This window comes from Anser brachyrhynchus (assembly GCF_964034855.1).
Source record: "Anser brachyrhynchus genome assembly, chromosome: 1".
NCBI classification, from domain to species: domain Eukaryota; kingdom Metazoa; phylum Chordata; class Aves; order Anseriformes; family Anatidae; genus Anser; species Anser brachyrhynchus.
In genome coordinates, this window is record NC_137694.1 from 95,696,938 (window position 1) to 95,717,396 (window position 20,459).

General features: G+C 37.9%; 2 protein-coding genes across 2 annotated transcripts in view; one reads left to right on the top strand and one right to left on the bottom strand.

Moving 5' to 3' along the window:
- Positions 1–20,459, top strand: part of CMSS1 (cms1 ribosomal small subunit homolog) — a 239,681-nt gene that overhangs the window by 106,729 nt on the left and 112,493 nt on the right. The gene's annotated exons all lie outside the window — the stretch shown is intronic.
- The window catches only part of FILIP1L (filamin A interacting protein 1 like), a 205,231-nt gene that overhangs the window by 104,963 nt on the left and 79,809 nt on the right, over positions 1–20,459 (bottom strand). Inside the window, exon 3 of the mRNA XM_080565434.1 lies at positions 4,184–4,269. The gene's annotated coding sequence lies outside the window, so the exon portion shown is untranslated. The remainder of the gene's footprint in view (positions 1–4,183; positions 4,270–20,459) is intronic.

The window sequence follows — 20,459 nt, forward strand, 5'->3', positions numbered from 1 at the left end:
TGCTGTTGGAGCCTGCAGGAGTACGGTAGCCTTTGCAATTGTTTCAAAACCCAAAATGTTTCTGGTCTGTTATTATTGAATTAGTCTTCTTTATTTCATATACACACATATATATATACACACTTCATACATATATATATGTATTTTCTCTAATCAGTATAGCTATGAGGAAAAAAAGGGAATGAGAGTAACAGAAAAACAAACGTAAACAACAGTATATGTGTTTTCATTTTGGGCTTTTGGAAATTACGTATTTTCTTGATTCCTAAGATTTAGTAAGTCTTGTTTGCCCTCTAAAGTGGGGTGTACGCTAATAAAAACCACAAGGTATTGGCTTTGTGGGGGGATTCCTATGCTGAGACAACACAGATAGAATTACCAGTAAAGGTATAATTCTCAAAAGTTTTTAGGTTTCTGGAGTGAGAAAGGCAGGAAGGTTTTGACCTTTGCATGAGGTATCTGAAATAGTTGCTTCCTAAATTAATTTTTAATACCTGTTCAGAGGTCTGGGCAAGAAGGCGACATCTGACAACTTAAAATTCCTGGACAGGAGCTGTTGGAATCTTGTGCTCTCTGAGTCCTGATACTTGTGGGCTCTTAAAGCTTGCCTGCAGGTCTTACTCCTTCATCATCTCATTTGCAAAAATAAATCACCCTCAGCTTAAAGGAAAACGGAGTGTAAAAGTCTGAAAATGGACAATTTTGTCAATTTACCTAGAGACAGTATTTTTTGCCTGGTTCTTAGCTGAGCTTTCTCGACTCGTGCACCTTCTTGTGGCAGAGGTACTGAATGAGGTCAGATGCCAGCAATGGCTGAATACAGGGTTCCTTCTTTTTTTTTCTTTCCACAAAGCTTATCTGTTTTTTGACAGATTTTTTTTTCCCTGTATGTAACAATATTGACCTAAAATGTATCTAATAAGTAATTTGCAAATCCTTTGTTGGGGTCAGCAGCTTTGCCTTATTCAAGTCTGTCTGCCTCTTCCCTGCACAAAATAATGTATTTTAGAATCTAAAAAAAAGCCAAAACCAACAAAAATACACACCATTCCTATAAATATGTTGCAATGTAATAATTATCAGCTTAAATGAAATATGCCTTCGCCATCTTGCTAATTGTCCATTGCCCCATAGGCCATTAAGTATAGTATCCTGATATACACTGCACGCATCCGGTGGTTTTGTTCATTGCTTTGGAGAAAGAAACCCAAAATTCTTTTATCTGAGCTCTGTGACACCAAGCTGGACTTTCAGGCCTTTCCCATTGGATGTCCATAACTGTAGAGTAACTACAGAATCATAGGATTTTTTAAAAGAACTACTTTTTGGTAAGAAAAGGAGGAAGGGGACCAGGAGGAGTTCTTCTACTGGAGGTGTTGATGCCAGTTTGGCATTAACAATTTCTTTAGTTTAGAGTGGCATAACATTTATTGCAGCACATCATAGCACAGTGTTAAGAGGCTGTCATTTGATTCTTGAGCCAGGTGAGGTGGTTGGAAATTGCTTTCTTTCACCTTTGTATTTTGCTTGGTTTTACTGTAGGCAAAATCAAGTTAATTTCTTCTGTGTTGGCTCACTTCTTATGTCAGCCTTTACCCTGAGTTATTGTATGCAATAAGGCACAGAGTGGCAGCTGCTTTTTGAAAAGCTGCCATTTGGAAAGGAGCACAGAGGGCTGCCCCACAGACCTGCACGCACATGTATTATGCATTGCGTGAGTATACGCCCTAGCTCAGGTGGGGACAGAAGCAGCCAAAGGCATACTGAGTGTTTTTGCAAGACAGGATCAGTTTTGTGATTTTTTTTTCCTTCTTCTTTTTTTAATTATTTTTATTTTTCCCCGAAGGTGAATTTGTAAATGCTTTGTTAGCTCTAGTGTGCACTCTGAAGTGATACAGTATGATAACACATGAGCTGAGATGCTTGCTGCCAAAACACTCCAAAGTATGACTGGTGCATAGCCTAAGGAGGAACACTGCTCTGTTAAAACTCTGCCAACCCTAATCTTATAACCAAATCATGGTTTAGATTGCAAAAGCTTTACAGTATCCTTGAAACAAGTTGTATACTAGGAATACTGTAAAAAAAAACAGGGAGGATGCACGCAGCATGGATGAGTGCATCCTGATGAAGGGAAGTAAGAAGGTGTGGAAATCATGGTATCTGAACATCTGTGCAGCATGATCGTGCTCTTTGTTTCTCATCAGTTTCATAACTGAGGCTTTTTAAAGCATTGTCCACACTCCAAGGTGCTGTTCTCTTGCAGCCTCTTCTGGTGCCTGAGGTGGAGAGATTCAGGTGTGGTGCTTCTCCTGCTCCCCTCCACATCTAGCACCCTCTCAGCACTTCCAGCACCACCGTGCATCAAAAAGCAACGAAGAAACTTTCCCAGGCCCTGGTTTGATGTTTCAGCATGCTTTGTGTGGTCCTGAAGCTTCTCAAATGGGAAACGGTGACCATGCAGTTCAGTGCACTAAGGTGGTGGGAATTTACCCTGAGAGTGAAACTTTTTGCTCAATTCAAGAGGTTTTAACACGCTAACTTTTACACAAGTATAGCTTGTATTCCAGATTGCATAAGTTTGCATCACAGGAGCTTTGTCTCTCCTCCCACAGCCAGTATAACTCTGGCTCTTTCAGTGGAAATACAGGCATGCTTGATGCAGATCAAACTCTTGCTACTGAAAGACTCATTCATGCACAAGGCTCATGTTAGTGATTGTGGGACCACAGCTTCATGAGTGAATTAAAATGCTTCCTGATGGTCCTCCTGACCTGAGACGACCCATTTTAAAATATCAGGAAGCTTTGTGAGGGTTTTGCCTGTGGAAATTTGTTGAGGCACATTGTAGCTAAGCTCTGCGCAAATTCAGATTACACTTTCCCACTTAGACAAGTTTAGTTCAGCTTTATTGGTCCTGCAGAGCAACTGTACAGTTTTATTTGCTGAGAGCCAGCCAAGTGGGTCTCTGAGGGAGAATGCTGATAAACCTTACTATTTTAAGCCTGTCTGTCTCTCTGTGCTGTTTTCCATGCCATGTCTGTCTGTCTGCTGCATAGATGATACCATCTTACCTCTTCAGATGGGTTTGGGCATGGCCACTGCAAAGGTGCTATCACTTCATTTTACATCATGTTCTTTCCCATTTTTCTCACCTGAAAGGCTCAGTCGTTTATTTCCCTCAGTTAAGCACTTGGAGATTGCTCAGTGGAAGGCATTGTATGCACCCTGAAAAGTCGTTGTTCCTGCGGTGTTCCTGTAAGACTGTGATGTCTGTTTTGGTGAGGCAGTCAAGGAGTTAAAGGCTATGGAGTTTCAAAGAAATGCCCAACAGCTGCTGTAAAGTATCCCTACAATCCTAGCTGACTTCATTCTTGTCAGACAACAGTGATAATATCCAAAAACGGGTGCAAGACAGGAAGTGTTTCAGGAAGGTATGTTTCATGCAAAGCCATCAGAAATGTCCTCTCTCAAAGGGCCACTTACCGTAAGATCCATATTAATTCAAATAGCATGGTGAAATTCCAGAATGTGTTTACAGAAACATTATTTCTGTCCAAAAAAAATTGCTTGTTGTTCTAGTGTACAAATGGCAAAAGCAGATGAGTTAACCACTCTAGATATTTAATGTAATGACGTTACTGCCTGGATGAACCCACTTTTTTAAACATTAAGAGGATTCAGTTACTTTTAATATTTTTGCTTACAGTTTTGAGGGTGGCTTTGGCTTGAGAAAGGGGCCAGGAGAAATATAAATCAATTTATAATACGTTTTCACATTTACTTTAGATTCAGTGGCTGAATTGGTATCTAACAAACTTTTAATTCACTTAAAAGGAGTTACCTAGTAAGCAGAACAAAATTCTCAGATTTTTTTTTCCATTGCATTGCAAGGAAAATGCTTATCTTCTAAACGTTTAGCATTTAAAAGAAATTGGATAAATAGAACGGCACTCACTGTGTGTAGGAGTTGAGAAACTAGAAATGGTTTGTTTTCGAGAAGGTTTAACATTTCCGACAAATAGTCTACCCAATTACCTGTAAAAGTGTCCTATGTGTACAGGTTCCCATTATTTTCATCTCATTTAAAAATTCACATATGAGAAATGAAACTATTTTTTAACCATCAGTAGCACCCACTTAAAAACATGCCAAAGAAACAAAAAAAAGAAAAAAATCCTACCAGTTCAGAGCTCTATGCTGATAGTTAGGGATATTTCCCTAAAATTCCTTAGTTGTGTCCAGTATAGTCTCTCTTGTGGTATGAATCTGCAATGAAATATAAAAGTCCATTATAAATTTTTTAACAAGCATAAGTAAATAGACTAGATCCGGTAAGGATACGGACAAAGTTATGGACTGACAATATGCTCTTCTAATTTACTGTTTGGAAGACTAGCACATGTCTGTAATAATATTAAAACAAAGCACCGCTATTTTTATCATAGAATCATTTCGGTTGGAAAAGACCTGAGATCATCTGGTCCAACCTTTAAACTCTGATTTTGCTTCATTTAAAGATTTCTTTCTTCTGTACTTTATTCTGTATTCTCCTATAGTTTCAAAAATATTCCTTTACTGTTGCAGGTAAAGAACAATTTTTCTATGTAAAGTTCTAGCAGCCAGAATTTCACATTTGGGGGTTCACTGGTTCATGGAGCTAGGTCACTGCTCTTGAAGGCACCCTTTGAAAAGTGTAGCCCACAGCCAGATAGATATGGGATTGGAAAGAATGCCACAGTATTAATGTTGAATTATATGCTAGTAACTGTTTGTCCTTGTCATGGAGATGTGACTGTGTAACTCAGGCAAGGTACAAGAGGAGATGAAGGCAGGCCCCTGAGAAGAAGACCTGAGTGAAATTGAATTTGGCCATCTCAGATGCTGAGGAATAGAATGAATATAAACTTCATTTTTATATGGTGATCCAAGGACATAACAGAAGAGAAAAGAAAGGAAAATGGGATTACTTGGATACAGGAAGGCATTTTTTGTTATTTACTGGTAGCAACTCAATATAAGGACAAAGCAGTTTCAAAATGGATTGTTTTATATTTGCCCACTGTTTCTGGAAGTTATTGCCAAGAGTAAAAACCACATGATATATTTCTACTATTAAACCATCTATTACTGATAGATAATAACAGAGCAGAAGGAGAAGGCACCAGTTAGTCTGCATTAGCTCATGTATTCTGGATAACTCTTTCTTGAACTCTTAGATTTCTCAAATTCTACAAGGCTATGTTGATTTCTTTCTGCTTTCTGATGTGATGAACTGTCTCCTCTCCCATGTTGTTGTCAGATCATCTCCAGTGCTATCATGGTGTTCTTCCTCATGCTCTTTTGGGTAATATGCCATTTCATCCCTTTTCTATTAGCTATTGCAATAAGATAACAAATACCATGACAGTTGTAATAATAACAGCTCTTAACAAAGAAGTATTTTAGAATTTTTAAAATTATAAATGCCCTGTTTTCGTATTTAAATTTTTTATATTTTTGCTTTGTAACATTACAAATGCTAGATTTTGCATCTGCAGTGGCATTTATCATTTAAGTTTGTAACTTGAAGCATGAAATTTAGGCTTTAAATTCCGAAATGGCTAACTTCCTGTAATTACTGAACAGTCATCAATGAAGTCGCACAAGAGAGATTAAAAAAAAAAGTCAATGCAGAACCCTGTTTTACTAGCTGTTGGTTAAAATAAATCTATTAGGAAAGCTTCTGTGAAGTGCTGTATGAATATGCACCTTGCAAAGCCATCCAGCAAAGTAGTATGTGGGAAAGGATGTCAGTCTGTCAGCTTATCTTCTCGACTTTTCAAAATGATTAATCACAAAACATTTAATTAACTTGTTTACATTTAACAACAAAGTTAATTGTGTTATTTTAGGGGCTTTGTTGGTTGGTTTGTTTTTCTGTGAAATCTATTGGGTTAGTTTTGACTAAGAACAAGATGTATATAAAGAAATGCTATGCTTCTGCTTTAAAGAAGAGTTAAGAAAGAAATCTTTCTGCTTGTCATCATAGCACCATTAGATATTTTATGGTACATTTTTGTCTTTAGCCAGAGCAAGTGGTTTAAGACAGTACTAGATGTGAACTAAGGCACTTGCTAAGAGCAATGACTTGTCCAATATGCTTTAATCCCCAAGGAAATGATTGCAGCATCTCAGGGATTTCTTGCTAGAATTCTGCCCTCCAAGCAGGAAGAAAGGATACTTTTTACATAGCTTTCACAGATGCTTAGGTTATACAATGATAATATAATACCTCTTGACACATTGTCATGAAGTTTTATTTAAGAACCAAATAGCTCTTTACTATTTTGAGTCACTCTTTGAGTACTGGTTTGCAACAAGTCTAATTTTTGGCTTCCTGGTGCTTTTCTGACATCTGCAGAGAGGTCTGTTCCATGTCCCAACCCTGTCCAAGATGTGGTGAGTTTTTCTGCTCAGTTCATAATTCTCACCAGGTCCCTGACTGTCCCTTTTTGATCTCAGTGTATTTTGGTTTTTTTCCTTCATCTTTAGGCATTCAGCTGAAACACTTCTATAGGCATTTGTCTCCTTATCAAATATACAGAATGTTTGACACCTGACCTTGTCATCTGAAAAAAACAACTAACTCGTGGCTGTCTTCTTCAAGACTCCTTGGTGCACAAGGAACATATAAAAAGACTTCTTAGAAAGCTCTGCCTGAAAATCTGTGAATTCATTATTGAAAAGAGTAGGACTTTTTAATTGATTTTTTTTTAGTCATTGGAACAAGGTTTTTATTCAGTTCATGTTTCAGCTTTTGTATTGCTGAGATAATTAAGGCAGGTAATTGAGAGAAGGCCTGGCATAGATGGGTTGGAGGCATCGATTTAATAAATAAAGTTGCGTGTGAATGTGGAAATTCTCAAAATGGTCAAAATCTCAACACTCTCCTGTCTACTGCACACTTGGAATGTCACCTACATATACATTAGTAAAATGCTGAAATACTGAAGTATATAGAGTATATGAAAGTCCTGCTTCCTAGTAGTAGCAAAGGTAGGGTGGTGTTTTGAAGGAGCAAGGCTGTATTTAAGAAGCTCAGAAGTGCCAACCCTTGAATGAATGGGATAAAATACCTAAGTTGTTCCAGCTTTGTCACCTCTCTCCGTGTTTGTAGACTGCGTGTGTGCTCTTTTAGTAATGGTAGTTTTCATACAAGCTTCTGTTGACCAGTATGTTCTTACCTAAATTTTATAATTGCTAAGAAGACCATTTGAACTATGCCGGTAGCACTTTGGTAGGAGCTGGTGTTTGTGCTCTGCTCCAACTCACTGCCTTCACTCAGAGGGTGCAGCCTGATGCTTCTGAGCCTTTTCTGCTAAAAGAGGATAGCAATGCTGGCCTGCTTTGATAGTGCACCTTTCTGATCTAGGAGAGCAGATGGATCCTTCTATTTGTTGGTCTCTTGAATGCAAACTGCTTGAAAACCTCTAATTTATGAAAGAAATTTAAGGCAATCCTGCTGGGATTTGATTCTGCATTTGAGTCATTTCAGGCCTGTTAGTTGACCCATTAAAAAACCCTTGTCACAACACTGCTATTGCCTTTTGTTATAGTCATTACATTCCCCTGGAGTCTCTGTAGCCATTGTCTGTTTTGTTTCTTTGTTTTTGTTTTTCCTCACTAGGGATAGATTTTTAAGTTGGCAGAAGGTATCAAAATTAATTCCCACCAGAAAACACTGTGTGCACGGGGCATGCAATCACTAAGTAAGCCCTACTGTATGCTCCATTTGGGAAAGTGCAGCCTCCTGGATGTGGCATTTGTAATACTCCCATGCTGAGTCTGGTAGGTAGTGCATGTCCAGCGTAAATGGGTTGCACTTTTTCCTCCTCCTTGCCCTTCTAGAGCCTGAGCTGGCAAAATGCACATGTATGCCCATAAGTGCACATCATGTAAGCAAGCAAAGGTTACTTCCAAGTTGCAAGTAAAATTTTAAGACTGTGTTTTGTTGAGATGTGAATGTGGAAGGAAGCAGTGCCATGGAGAAAGGAACAGGGAAAGGCCTATAAGGACCGGGTGTGGGACACACAAGAGGGTGGAAAGCTCATTTTACCCTTTTGTATGTGCTTAGAGACACATGCGGTCTCACTATCTGGGACAGATAAATTACACATTTGAGGGAATTTGTGGGAGCTCTGGCTTTCTGCACAGTGTATGGGTCATTTGGAACAGACTGATGACTTCCTTGAAGGGGACAAAGGTCAGTTTAAAATTCTTAGCTGTACTATGTAATGCAAATTATTGGCAGGTTTGGAAGATAGTGTTGAAGCCTTTATTAGGAAGAACTTTGTTGTTGTTGTTGAAGATAAGGCTTTGGATGTAGGGTGGGAAGAGGACTATTTGCTAGATGTGGCTGAAATAGGTTTATTTTGAAAGACACCATTAGATTAGGCTTAACAAATTGTGATCCTGTTTTATATTCTGCAGGGCACCTGAAAATCAAATCTGTGGTTTATCAGAGGGCAGTTTTTCCCCAGAGTACTTATATACACTATAGAAGTACTGATACACAATAGAATACTCATTAAGCTGTTGGCATTGTATCTCTAAATCTTTTCTTTCCTTTCAGATTAAATTTAAAAAGAATGAAACAGACACCCCTCACCCCCCAGTCTTGTGAAACTGTCATTAATGCCTTTGCTGAATGATGCACAAACATGACGCTTACCAACCTACAGTTTCTGGCACACCCTATTTATCTACGTAGGGACTCTTCAGAGAGATTTTTCAGTTTGTTGTCCACAAAGTCTTTAGCTGACCTTCAAAAACTGATGAGAAAGGGAATAGTTATAAATGAGGTGACTGCCTATTTCAGATTTGAGATTACTAGCGACTTTCTGCATGTGACATTGAACAGCTATCAGGGACAAAACAGCGGCTTGGTTTTCTCAACTTAATATTGACTTTAAATCAAGCAGCTGGGAAAGAGTAATGCCCATTTATGTACGTTGAGAAAACCTTCAAAACATCTTGATTTCAGTTTTAATGAGAGATTGAGTCCTGCAGTCTTGGTGCAACAGAGAAGCTTTCCAAATCAGTGTTAGGATGTTGTATTTTCCTTGCTGTTATCTCATATTCCACTAACATTTTGATATATTGTCTTAATATTTGAGCTATAAAGTTAGTAGTATTTTATGTATTACTTTTAATATTGAGAAAGGGATGCCATGAATAATCAGCAAGAGCAAAAGTACTTTTCAGAACTGAGGTGACACGTGTAGGTATCAGTAGCTACCATGCAGCCACTGTAGTGAGTCAAAGACTAAGCAGAAAAGGAGGAGATAAAATAGTTAATTTACTGATTGTATTTCTCTTTGCAGACCTTTGTTTTGTGATGAAAAGTAGACCTGCAACCCTGTGGTTTGAAGTAATGAAGCTAAAATCAAATTAGCAACTCACAGGTGTGATGCTGAGTTAAAAATGAGAGGAAGGTGAGAGAGGAGGGAGCGTTCTTTGGGAAGAAAATGTTAAGAAAATAGGCAGCCTACTTAGGAAGACTTAGAAGCAGATGAAGTCATGAGAACCTGAACAAAACCCCATAAGCACTGGGCTTTCCAGTTGCTTAGATGGGCTTCATCAAACATGTTTGTTGTGGATGCTCTCGAGAAGCCTATGGATAATTTCATTCTACTTTTAAAGTAACCTGTAGAGTTTTTCATTTGCTTCAGAGTGAATGGAAATAATCTGCAGTTCCTTCCTTCAAATGACCATTACCTTTTTGAGATGTTTAAGTTGAAATAGCCATGTACAGTATTTAAAACAATAGTCACGTTTATTAAAGTAGCTGCTATCAATCCAGAGTGAGTAATAATTTAAAAAAGAACATCTGGAACTTTTCCTTTTTTTCTTGCCCCCGTGTTTCCCTGTCTTTCTTGTTTTAGCGGAGTAACCATAATACCTGACCGGGACATGAATCTTTCCTAGCAGTACACTTTGTACTCACTGTAAATTGATTCATAACTGTATGCTTAAAGGATGTTCAAAAACATTTAGACTAATGTGGAAATTATGTAACTGTGATGAAAACTTCAAAAGAAAGCTTGTGGTTTTTTTTCTTTTTCTTTACCTTGTTTGGGAGCATGTTCAGGCTGGTTCTCTATCTGTGTGCTCTTGCATGTTGTTCCTATTTGTACTCTCAATAACTGGTTCATCAGGAACTTTTAACCAAGTACGCAATCTTGCTGTGGGAAGAAAACATTTTTGTTTTGGGATTTTCTTTTTCCTAATTTTCTTGCTCTTCTAGGGTGTGGTTAGAGCTAAAATGAAATTTGGGTTGGTCTTTCCTTTTTTGACCCACCAATGTGTTTGTTCTGTTAACATTGCTCTGCTCCCCGTAAATCAGACATTCTTCTCGGCTTGCATCAGGTTGCTAATGACATGATTAATGCAGGAAGGGTAGAGGGGGATGACGTAGTGGCTCAAGCAAAGTTTACCTGAGAATTATCTCTAGCTCTCTACTGTTTAGTGTCTGTGTGAGTCATGGCCTGAAGCCCTGCCATTCCCTGTTCTTCAGCTGGGCAAGATCACACTTACCTCATTCTATGTATGCATTTCTCCCTTTTCTGCCAGATCTGATTAGAAGCATTTTTGTTTTAAACTCTAGGTTTATGAAACATTAAATGCACTTTTTACAGATAGCTGACCATAATGCTAAATGAAAAGCACCATTAGATATCTGTGGTCCAGGCAGCTTTAGAAACTTTCTCTGTCCCTAGATGAATTCTGATTTTATCAGTGCTAAGTCTTTTTTCACATTCATGGATTTAGCAGTCATAGTGTTATGGCATTAGTAAGCTCTGCAGCAGGAACGTGAGTTAGTTACTGTCAATAAAGCATCCTGTGTCTTCTTGTGTATATGCACATATGTAAACTTAAAAATACAGATGTCAAGTTTGTGCTGCTGCCTCCAGCTTTGGAAACTTCCTCTAACTTCAGGTACAACTGTTCTGGTCACATTCGTTCCAGCCCTCGATTCCTTAACAGAGTAGTAGGGAAACTGATCTTACTGATCAAGGAAACATGGGCATGTTTTCTGATATACTTCCAAGTCTTTGAAATTCCCTTATTGTAGGATAGGCAACTGGAAGAATCACACCTCTTTTGTATGTGAAGTTCAGTATTTCTACTAATGTGCATGATTTCTTCAACTGTGTTCCTTATAGAGTGTCTGCATTAGTCTTCCACTAATTTGGTGGAGAGTGTGCTGTCACGTGCTCCTAAGTCTCTCTTAGGATCAGAATGAAGACAATGTACAATTTGCAAGAAATGCTGATCATTTTTCAAAATTTCTCTTTTTTTTCTCTGTAAAACTGTGATGAAGTCTTTGGCATCCTTCAGGACTTCAGCTTTGCTCAACTAAAACTGTCTGCTTTTCTTTGTACGCACTGCTCAGTCTGAATTATCCTGTGCAAGAAGTGCTTAACAGTAGAAGAGTATGCTGAAAACAGGCTATCCTTTTCCAGCCAGCGCATATCTCTCAACCTGCCAAAGCCTATATCAGGAACATGATGTGTGGGAAAAAGTTTTAAAATGATAGACAGAAAAATGTCTTGTGGGAAACCTAAAATGTCATGAGACTCAGTCCGTTAATAAAGAATGTTTTTACAAGCAGAGCATCATCCCCCTTACTTTTGATATTTTCAAAAATGAAAGCCCGAGAGCATAACATTTGTGTAGAATGTAAACAACCTTGGTACTTAGATAAGTGACATTTCTTGGAAATAACATTCACTTGAGGGATGAAAAATGGTGAAAGTGAACAATTAGCAAAAAAAAAAAAAAGTTATTTCTATAAGGCATAGCTCTCAACTATTTCTAAGAAAGGCTGTATTGATGCCTGAGATAAAATTTTATATGTCCTTACTGATACGTTTCACAAACATCTCTTAAAGGAAAAGAAACTCATCTAATAATCTGGTTGCAGAAGGTGTACCAGATGAGTAAATTCTTAACATAAACATTTTACAACTAAAAGTAAAAAAAAAAAATCTCAGTTCTCTAAAGTAACATGCAGCACACTTTGTGTACATTGTAGTATATGCTAATGGAATTGATTTCGTAGATGTCTGAATGGAGATGGCAAACGTTCATGCTGAGCTTAAAGTTGTCTGCACTTTGTTTTGCTGATTTTAAAAGAACTGTTTACATGTAAAAGTAGTACAGATTTTATTCAATGAGTCAGTGTTGAAGGAAAAATCAAGCATATTGTTTGACACGTGCCTTTACGTAAGCTGTGTATCTAGAATCTGTATTTCAGCCTGAGCAGTGAAATGGTATGTCTGGGTTTTGTTTTCTTGCTAGATAGCCAGTGCCTTGGCTGTAGAACTGTTTGGTATCTTTTCATCTAAACCCCTCTTCTTTTTGCTCTTTAAAACAGAAAAGGAACAAATGAGGTTTAGAAGTTTGTTTTTCAAAATCGAAATATGCTGAATGAAGCAGAAGTGTTGGGGGCAGCGGGGACACGAAACAACTGTCCTTAAACAACTTATGTAAAACGCTTACCCTCACTCCTCCTGCAAGTTTACAAGGCAGAACATTGCCTGCCCTGCAGTTAATATAGAGCTTTTCACTGCTTGAAGTTGCAGCCCAGCTGCAGGGAGAGATGTCTGTCCTGCTGCTGGGCTGCGTCCAGCCCTAGGTCAATGGAAGTTCTGTTTGCGGAAGGGCCCAAAAAGCAGGAAGCAGATGTGAGCACCAGGGCCCTGGCTCAGGTAGCCTAGTAACAAGTGTCCCAAGCCAAAATAACTAAGTCAGTTGAAAGGCCAGGACCTACAGTTCATTGTCTTATTTATTGGATTACCTAAATCAAGATTTACGTAAGGATTTATGTGACTTCGCACATGCTTTTCTTTGTTCGGCGTTTTTTAGTGTCCTGTCCAAATGCAGGCAGCTTGCCTGATAACAGTGCTCATCACCGTCATAGCATATTTTTCCAAATTGCCTGAGGTTTATTTCTGTGTGCAACTAGGTAGCTTTCTTCAAATGTTTTGTGTTGTCTTTTTGGTACGTCAGTAATTTTTATCTTATATTTTGCCAGAGATCAATATGTATAAATTGGCCAAGATTAGAGTCCTACGTATTCAGAAAAAGTGCTGTGAAATTTCCAAAGCAGTGAGGATTTAGTATTTTATTTTTCTTCTGTGTCGGTTTCTTCCTGTGACCTTTTCTGATGTGTAAGTTACCTTGGTTCAAACATTGGAACAGGCTCCCCAGGGAAGTGTGAGAGTCCCTGTCCCTGGAGGTATTTAAGAAACGTGTGGACATGGCACTAAGGGACATGATTTAGTAATGGGACACTGTAGGTCAGGTTGATGGTTGTTCTTGATGATCCTGAAGTTCTTTTCCAACCTTGATAGTTCTGTGAGTCATAAATGGGGCCACAGGACACCTACAGAAAGCTTCTTAAACTGGATGTTGGCACCTTGTCTTTGAGGGGTAATTCATAAAAGCGCTTCTTTGAATCTGCGTACAGATTTTGCGCATTCTTGGTATGCATTCATCATTTGAGAAATCTCTCATCACAACATACCAAGAGCATATGTGGTGTCTCAGGACTAAAAAAGAACAAGGAATAGAACAAGAGAACTGACGAAAATGATGATCTCAGGGGGGAGGCATGATGCTCAGCGGGTGCGCCATGTAGGCCTCATGTGCCACACAGACATGGTTTGTGCTGATAACTCGGTGGAAGAGTAGTGCAGAGGTCTGTACACTGAGGCTTTCCTTTGGTTCCATCTTGGTTTTGAGGAGGGCCTAGGCATGGCCTCTGCCTTTGGATTTCTCAAAATTTTTGAAATTCTGAATTTCAGGTCCAGGTCTTTCCCAGAACCTCAGCCTTTGTTGCAGGTTTGCTGGTGGGCCTTCTGTACATTAAAACACCTCTTTGCGGGTTGCTGCTGGATATTTGAGCTTTCTTGGTTATTACTCAGTTCCCTCAGAGCCTTTGGTGAACTCAAATAGGAGATAGCTAGCTGCAGAGTAATGTAAAGGATTTCTAAATGTATTGTTGCTCTTTGGTTTAACAATGTGAGAAAAGCACATCATTTAAACACCTGTGATCTTCCTGACTGAAGATCTTTCACTCTTCCTCTAAGTTTCTTCCTGGGAAATGGTGGAGGTTTCTTGTTTTTAGATAGGCCTGACTTTCCCTCATCTCTCAGGATAGCTGCTGCTGCCATTTTTCCATTTAGAAGGTGTTTCCAGAGATAATCTCGTAGGCTTCCTGAGTGTAACTCTGACATTCTTAATTTGTACGTGTTATTTTCTGCCATTTGTCTTGCTTTGGAAATTTCCATTTCCCAAATCCCTTTAGGAGAGAGAGGAAAAACTCACTTTGTGAGGGTGATGTGGCAGAGGGGGGTGTATTTGTGTTTCAGAACTCCATAACAAATATTTTCCATTTCCTACTTTACCATAATCTCCTTGTAGGTAAATATTGGGATTTGCTGACTATGTGTCTATTTTAGCATCTTATATAGATTTTTCCTCTTGCAGTTATCCTCATAAATGTGTGTGAAAGATGACATGAAGTCACAAATCTTAACACTACTGACAGTGTTAACATGCTTCAGACAACAGGGAAGTACTTTTTCTTATTTAAATAACACCTTGTAAAATCTGATAAAAAGATTCAGTAATGGGACTGGTACTTCGCTTATTAACTTGTTCTTTGAGGGAAGAAATGCTTTTATCTATCTGTCTATATGCCAGTCATCCCTAGTGACTTCTGGACCAGTTAAGAAATAGAGATTTTGATGATAATAAGTGTTAATGAATTTCATGGCAATGGCTTTCTAGGTAGAAGAGAGACATCTTAGTGCTCCACGGTACAGAAATCTGCATCGTGAACTTGTGAGCCTGCTGAGCTTTTTTGAGTCCCCATAGGACACAAGTTCGCAGGAAACCAAACCATGTTAGTTCCACTGCTCACAGAGCTGCTCGCTGTATTGTGCCTTGTTTGTTTTTTTTTTTTTTGTTTTGTTGGTTTTTTTTTAATCAAATTATGGTTGCCTTTGCTAAAATTTTGTTGTGTTGCTAGCTTTTCTGTGTACGTTATTGTTGCCAAATACTAGAAACCACAAAGGGACCAGTGTAATAAACAAGAACAAATAAGGACAGTGTCTGAAATGCTGTTACTTGCAGATAGTTGACTTAATAACATCTGAAATAAAAATTGTTTCTGTTTTTAGTATTTATTTTAGTCACAGCTTTCTTATACCCCTATGAACTTTTCTCCCACTGGATTATCAGTAAATACAGGAAGACTACTGCTTACTTGCAACTATTTAAGAACCACAGGCAATAAAAGAAAGCAAAAATGAATACTCCAGGTTTGAGAATGAGTTTCTATGTAGTAAGTAATGATTACAAACCCTAAAAATGAGAGCTGCTTTCAATTTTGCTTCTGTTTCTCATGAAAAAAAAAAATTGAAATTGTCTTGTTCTGATAGGGAAAAAAAAAAATCAAGTTTCTGATTTTTCATATTTTCCCATCTCTGATTCCCATTTTTTAAGATGATGAAATTATCACCAAGATGTTTAGTTATTTAAAATGACAAATATTGGGCATCAAAAGCTAAGATTATTAAAGCAATTCAACCAGTTAAGGAGGACCAGAGATTGTTCGGACTCCTCCCAAGGATGTGTAACTGCCAGCAGTATGAGATTAGGTTCACTTTAGATTTCTGTAAGATTAGGATCACTTTAGATTTAAGTCCTCTGTTTAAAAGCTACTGACTTTCTGGTGGTCCAGCCTCCTTTTTGAAACTTTGAAAATGACTTATTTGATGGTTTGGTTGCATGATTCTTACTGCAGAATTGCTCAGATTCTTTTTAGAAATGCATCTCTTTAGGCAAAATCCTTTTCTATTCCCTTGTTCCACTGCTTTAAGATAGGTTTCTCTGTGGTAAAACGGTTTCCTTTATTACTTGTTTGTTTATATTAGTAGCGGTTTCCTTCTTAAGGTTAATTATTGTTTCAAAGAAATTGCAATTTCCTGTTCTAGTGTAGCTTGTTTTCTTTAGATTTGTTCCACGGCTGTCATGATGTCTGTAGAATATTGTTCTGGAATTCTTCATGTTGTAAAGGTGCAGTAATTCTAAGTGATGATTCTTAATCTCTTTCTCTCTCTCTCTCTCTCTCTCTCTCTCTCTCTCTCTCTCTCTCTCTCTCTCTTTTTTTAATTCTAGGTAAGAACAACTTTTGCAGTGATTTTTGCTTTCAAAGAAACTCCTCTTTGGTAAAGTATTAATCTCTTTTTCTATTATCCTTTAATAATGGTATTATTTTTGTCTGTTTTAAAGTGGGAGAAGAAAAGAAAAAAATCCTTGGCCACATGCTTTCCCTGCCCTTTTAAATACTCTGACATGGTTGCTGGAAGAGAATTTAAAAGTTTCAAATATGTGCTTATGTTTTTACTTAACAATTTCCTACATACCATGTGACAGTACAAACACACAAAGAAGTTACTGTCACCTGCAGTACTTTGAAGAAGTTGGAAATATATTTTCCTTTAGCGAAGCAGAGCTTTAGATTTCTATTGAATGTCTGCATTCTCAAAGGCCCTGCCCAAGTTTCTACCGAAGCTTATGTAGTAGTAATTTCTTTATCTAAACCCCAAAAGAATGTAAAGCTAGATAACAAAAGAAACATATCAATTAGATAAGTTAAATGCATACTGTAACTTATATCATGATTCAACAGAGTAATTAACACAAGTTGCAATACCAGGACTTCAGAATTGTTTTTTTAAAACACAGTATGATATGTCTTTACTGTCTAGTACTGCTACAGGGGCTGTACTGTATTGGGCTGTTCTCTCTACAGCCACTACTAACTGTAGATTTAGAAGCTTCCTGTTAAAAAGCTGCAATTCTAAGGAAAAAGATCTTTCATTTAGCAGGCCTAGAGACAACTTCTGATTACAAGAGAATCGGTATATTGTGGAGAGTTATGCAACTATAAATATGACTTCCTGTGCATTAGACATGTTTGCCAGTTGCTGGAAGCTTGAAAAAGGAGATTTTGTCTGGTCACAATTCACAATCAACCTATGGAAGTACACTGAGAACAGCAGTCCATTTCTTTTATCAGGGACACTGTTGGTTCACAGTATTGCAGTTCTGGTTTTTTGTTCTTTTTCCTCTACGTATACAGTTTTAATTAATCAGTGAGAGGCCCAGGCATGAGGTAATGCTGGAAATGAACGTTTTGAACCCTGTGATTCTTAATAGAGAATTAATGGAAACAGAGGTATTGCTATCTCCTTGGTCAAAACTGTGTGTCATTTGGACAGCATCTAAAGGCAGGCTCTGGGCTGCTGTATGCATAAATTCCTTTGGGTTTAGTGTGTTTTTAGAAGACCAAAACTAAAACAAGAATTTGTGCAATTCATACTGGGAAATAAGGTCTCCTAATCTTCCAAGTTTTCTGGCGTCTGTATTGTCACAATTAAAAGAGAGAAGAGCTCTCTACATTCATCTAAGTCTGATCCTTCCTATAAAGTGAGGCCAATGTCTCTCACTTATTATTCGCACAGATTTTACATGGGTTTCAGCCACTAATAAAGTCAATGCAAGTTGTGTGAATTTTGATTTTCTCAAAGCTTAAATATGCTTTCTCATCGCCATCCACATCAGTGAGTCCCTGCTTCAGCAAAGTAAGTTAAAAATTGACTTGAGAGTTAAAGGGTATAATCCTGCCAGGTGTTCTCTACCCATTGGCCTGACCATGTTCTTCTTTTAAGGGTAACCAGACTTTGAAGAGATTTGAGCCCTTAGATAGTGGTTGTCAGCTTAGGTGGAAGGAGGGAAATGCATGTATTCCATCTCCTGCACACATGCTCTTGTGCTCTTGTTCGTTTGCTCTTATTCTTTGACTCACTCAGTCTTTTCCTTTCCTGTCAATCTCTTCTGCTGGTTAAAGGTTTATCACATTTGAGGTTTTGAGTCAGAGCAAAGCTTTAAGTACCAATTAAGAACATTCCACATTTTCCTCTGTCAGCTACACTCATCCATAGGCTCTTACTGCTCCTGTCAAAAATGCCATGTGGCGTTATGTACTCTGCAAAGGAGCAGAAACACTGACATTGTGGCACCTGCTTTGGGCCATAAAAATGTAGAGGGGGAATTTTGCATCACTGTGCATTACACGTATGTATACGGCATGCATAGCGCAAGCCTAGGCCAAGTGGATGGTCTTGCTGCAGTGCAATTTTCTTCCCTTCCTCTACCTCTTTTTATTTATTTTTGAATAGACAGTAGCTTGGGAGCAGGGAGGAGAGTAGAATCAGGTCTGAAGAAACTGTAGGTCTCACTACCTTGAGAGGAGTTTTTGCCCTGGTTTAATAGAGCTGTTATGTCATTCAGTTGAGAAGGAAAGAAATCTATAGTCCTGCGTCTTGTGGACAGGTAGCAACATTGCTTTCTTTCATCTGAGTTCTGTCCTGTGACTTAAAAGATCTGTGTTCCTACAAACTATTTCTTCTGAAGATTTTCCTTATCACAAGGCTCATAATCTGGGAATAAAATTGAAGTATGAAGTCCATATTATTTGTTTTGAAATAAAAATTTAACTGTGAGTATTCTGCTTTTTTGTTTTGTTTTCAATGTCTTTGATTTTCCTATTCTTTTCAGAGTTTTATTCTTTAAAAATAAAACAAAAAAAAAAGTAAAAAAGAGTTAAATATAGATGTAGATTACATCACTTGGTCTGTAGTACTTATATTTTCTAGAAAGATACAAGTTTACTGCCAAAATATGACTCAAAAGATCAATAGCAAACAATCTGTACAAGTTTACACAAGAGAACTGAAGTATTTAATTCCGTAAGCATTGTGCTTTAAAAGCACACATTGCAAAAATAGATACTTCTTTGGGAAGGCTGTTTTTTTAATTCTCACTGCTGCTTTCAGAAGTATGTCCAAATAGTTGTTACAGGGATTTTTTTCTCAAGAAATCTGTTGCTGCACACTGAGAATGTAGGGGAATTCAAATGGCTGTGGCTCCAAATGCTCACACTTAAGAGGTCAGTCACAATATTTCCATCCACTAAGACAGTCTTAAATTTTTTTAAAAAAATCATTCTTAATTTACAAGCATTTTTATTGTCACAAAGAATTCAAATGGATGTCTGAAAAATGCATTCCTGCTTAATTATGTGCTGATCACGGTGGCTGTGGTCGAGGGAGGTGCATTTGCAGTGTTTTGAAAAACAATGCTTTGCAGTGCACATGATATTTAATATGCTTTAAATAGTTTAAAATCTTACGGATTATTTTATCTAAAATCTGCATAAGAAGTGAATGATGCCCTCTCCATGTCTGTGCCTGGTTAACATTATACAGAAGACAATTATTTGGATGGAATAATACTGAACCAACAGACACACCTCTTGTTATGTAAAGCCCTATTTTGTTGATTGTCAAACATTTTGCTCTTCTGGCATTGTGTTAATAATTCTTTTAATCCTTCATATGTTGGTCTGCTTACCATCTCAAGTGTCAGAAGGGAAAGGAAAGGAGAGCTATTTACTCTCTCTCCTGTTCTTTAATGCAAGACTAAAAAGTTATGTAAAAACCTCTTAAGCTCTAGGAGGAAAAATGTACACTTTAGCAAAGAATCCCATCCTTTTGTTCAGCTCATGCTTTTTGTTAAACTCTTTGGCTCTCAATTTAACATTATCTACATAGTAAATGATAGTTAAAGTCTCCATGGTATTTCTAGCAGTTCCAGAGGATCCTGACCATCTTCAGATTAGCATGTCTGATAGCACTGGGGGCTTTTAAGCCTTAAATGTTTGAGCATGTCATAGCTTTTAGGCTTGAGAAGAAGCACAACTTTTATAAAACTACTGAGAGGAGAAAAGCAAAAATCGGAGAATTAAAAGCTTGGGGTGGGAAAGAAGGGCAACTTAGGTAGTCAGGGCTTTCAGCTTTGGGCTTATTGCTGCATGTTCCTTAAATTTGGCACTCGCCTGTTGAGCTTGCAAGAACAACCTTCATTATTCTTAGCAGTTTACCCACCACAAAGTTTTGTTCTCCTTTTACAGAAGACTTGTCAAAATGCTATGACAACTAGCTGGTTTTAGACAAACAGAACCTGGCTCTAAAAAGACAGTAAGTCTGCAAGTCAAACATGGAGGGCAGCCATTGGCACTGGAAGAAGTAAGAAACCACAGATTGTTTTCTCATTGGATGAAGAGCTTAAAGCAACGTAAAGTTAATTGAAGAATTCCTTGAAAGTGAAGTCAGACTAAAATAAAAGCTTAGGGGTCTATAATTTACTAAATGTGAAAGCTTTGTAAGCAGTAGTGAAGCTAAAAGTTTGAAAAGAACATGTTTTAGTAAACATATCTGGCTTGTGTTACAGACTGTCCTGTTTTAATTATTTGTCCAAATAATGTAGATTTGCAGTAG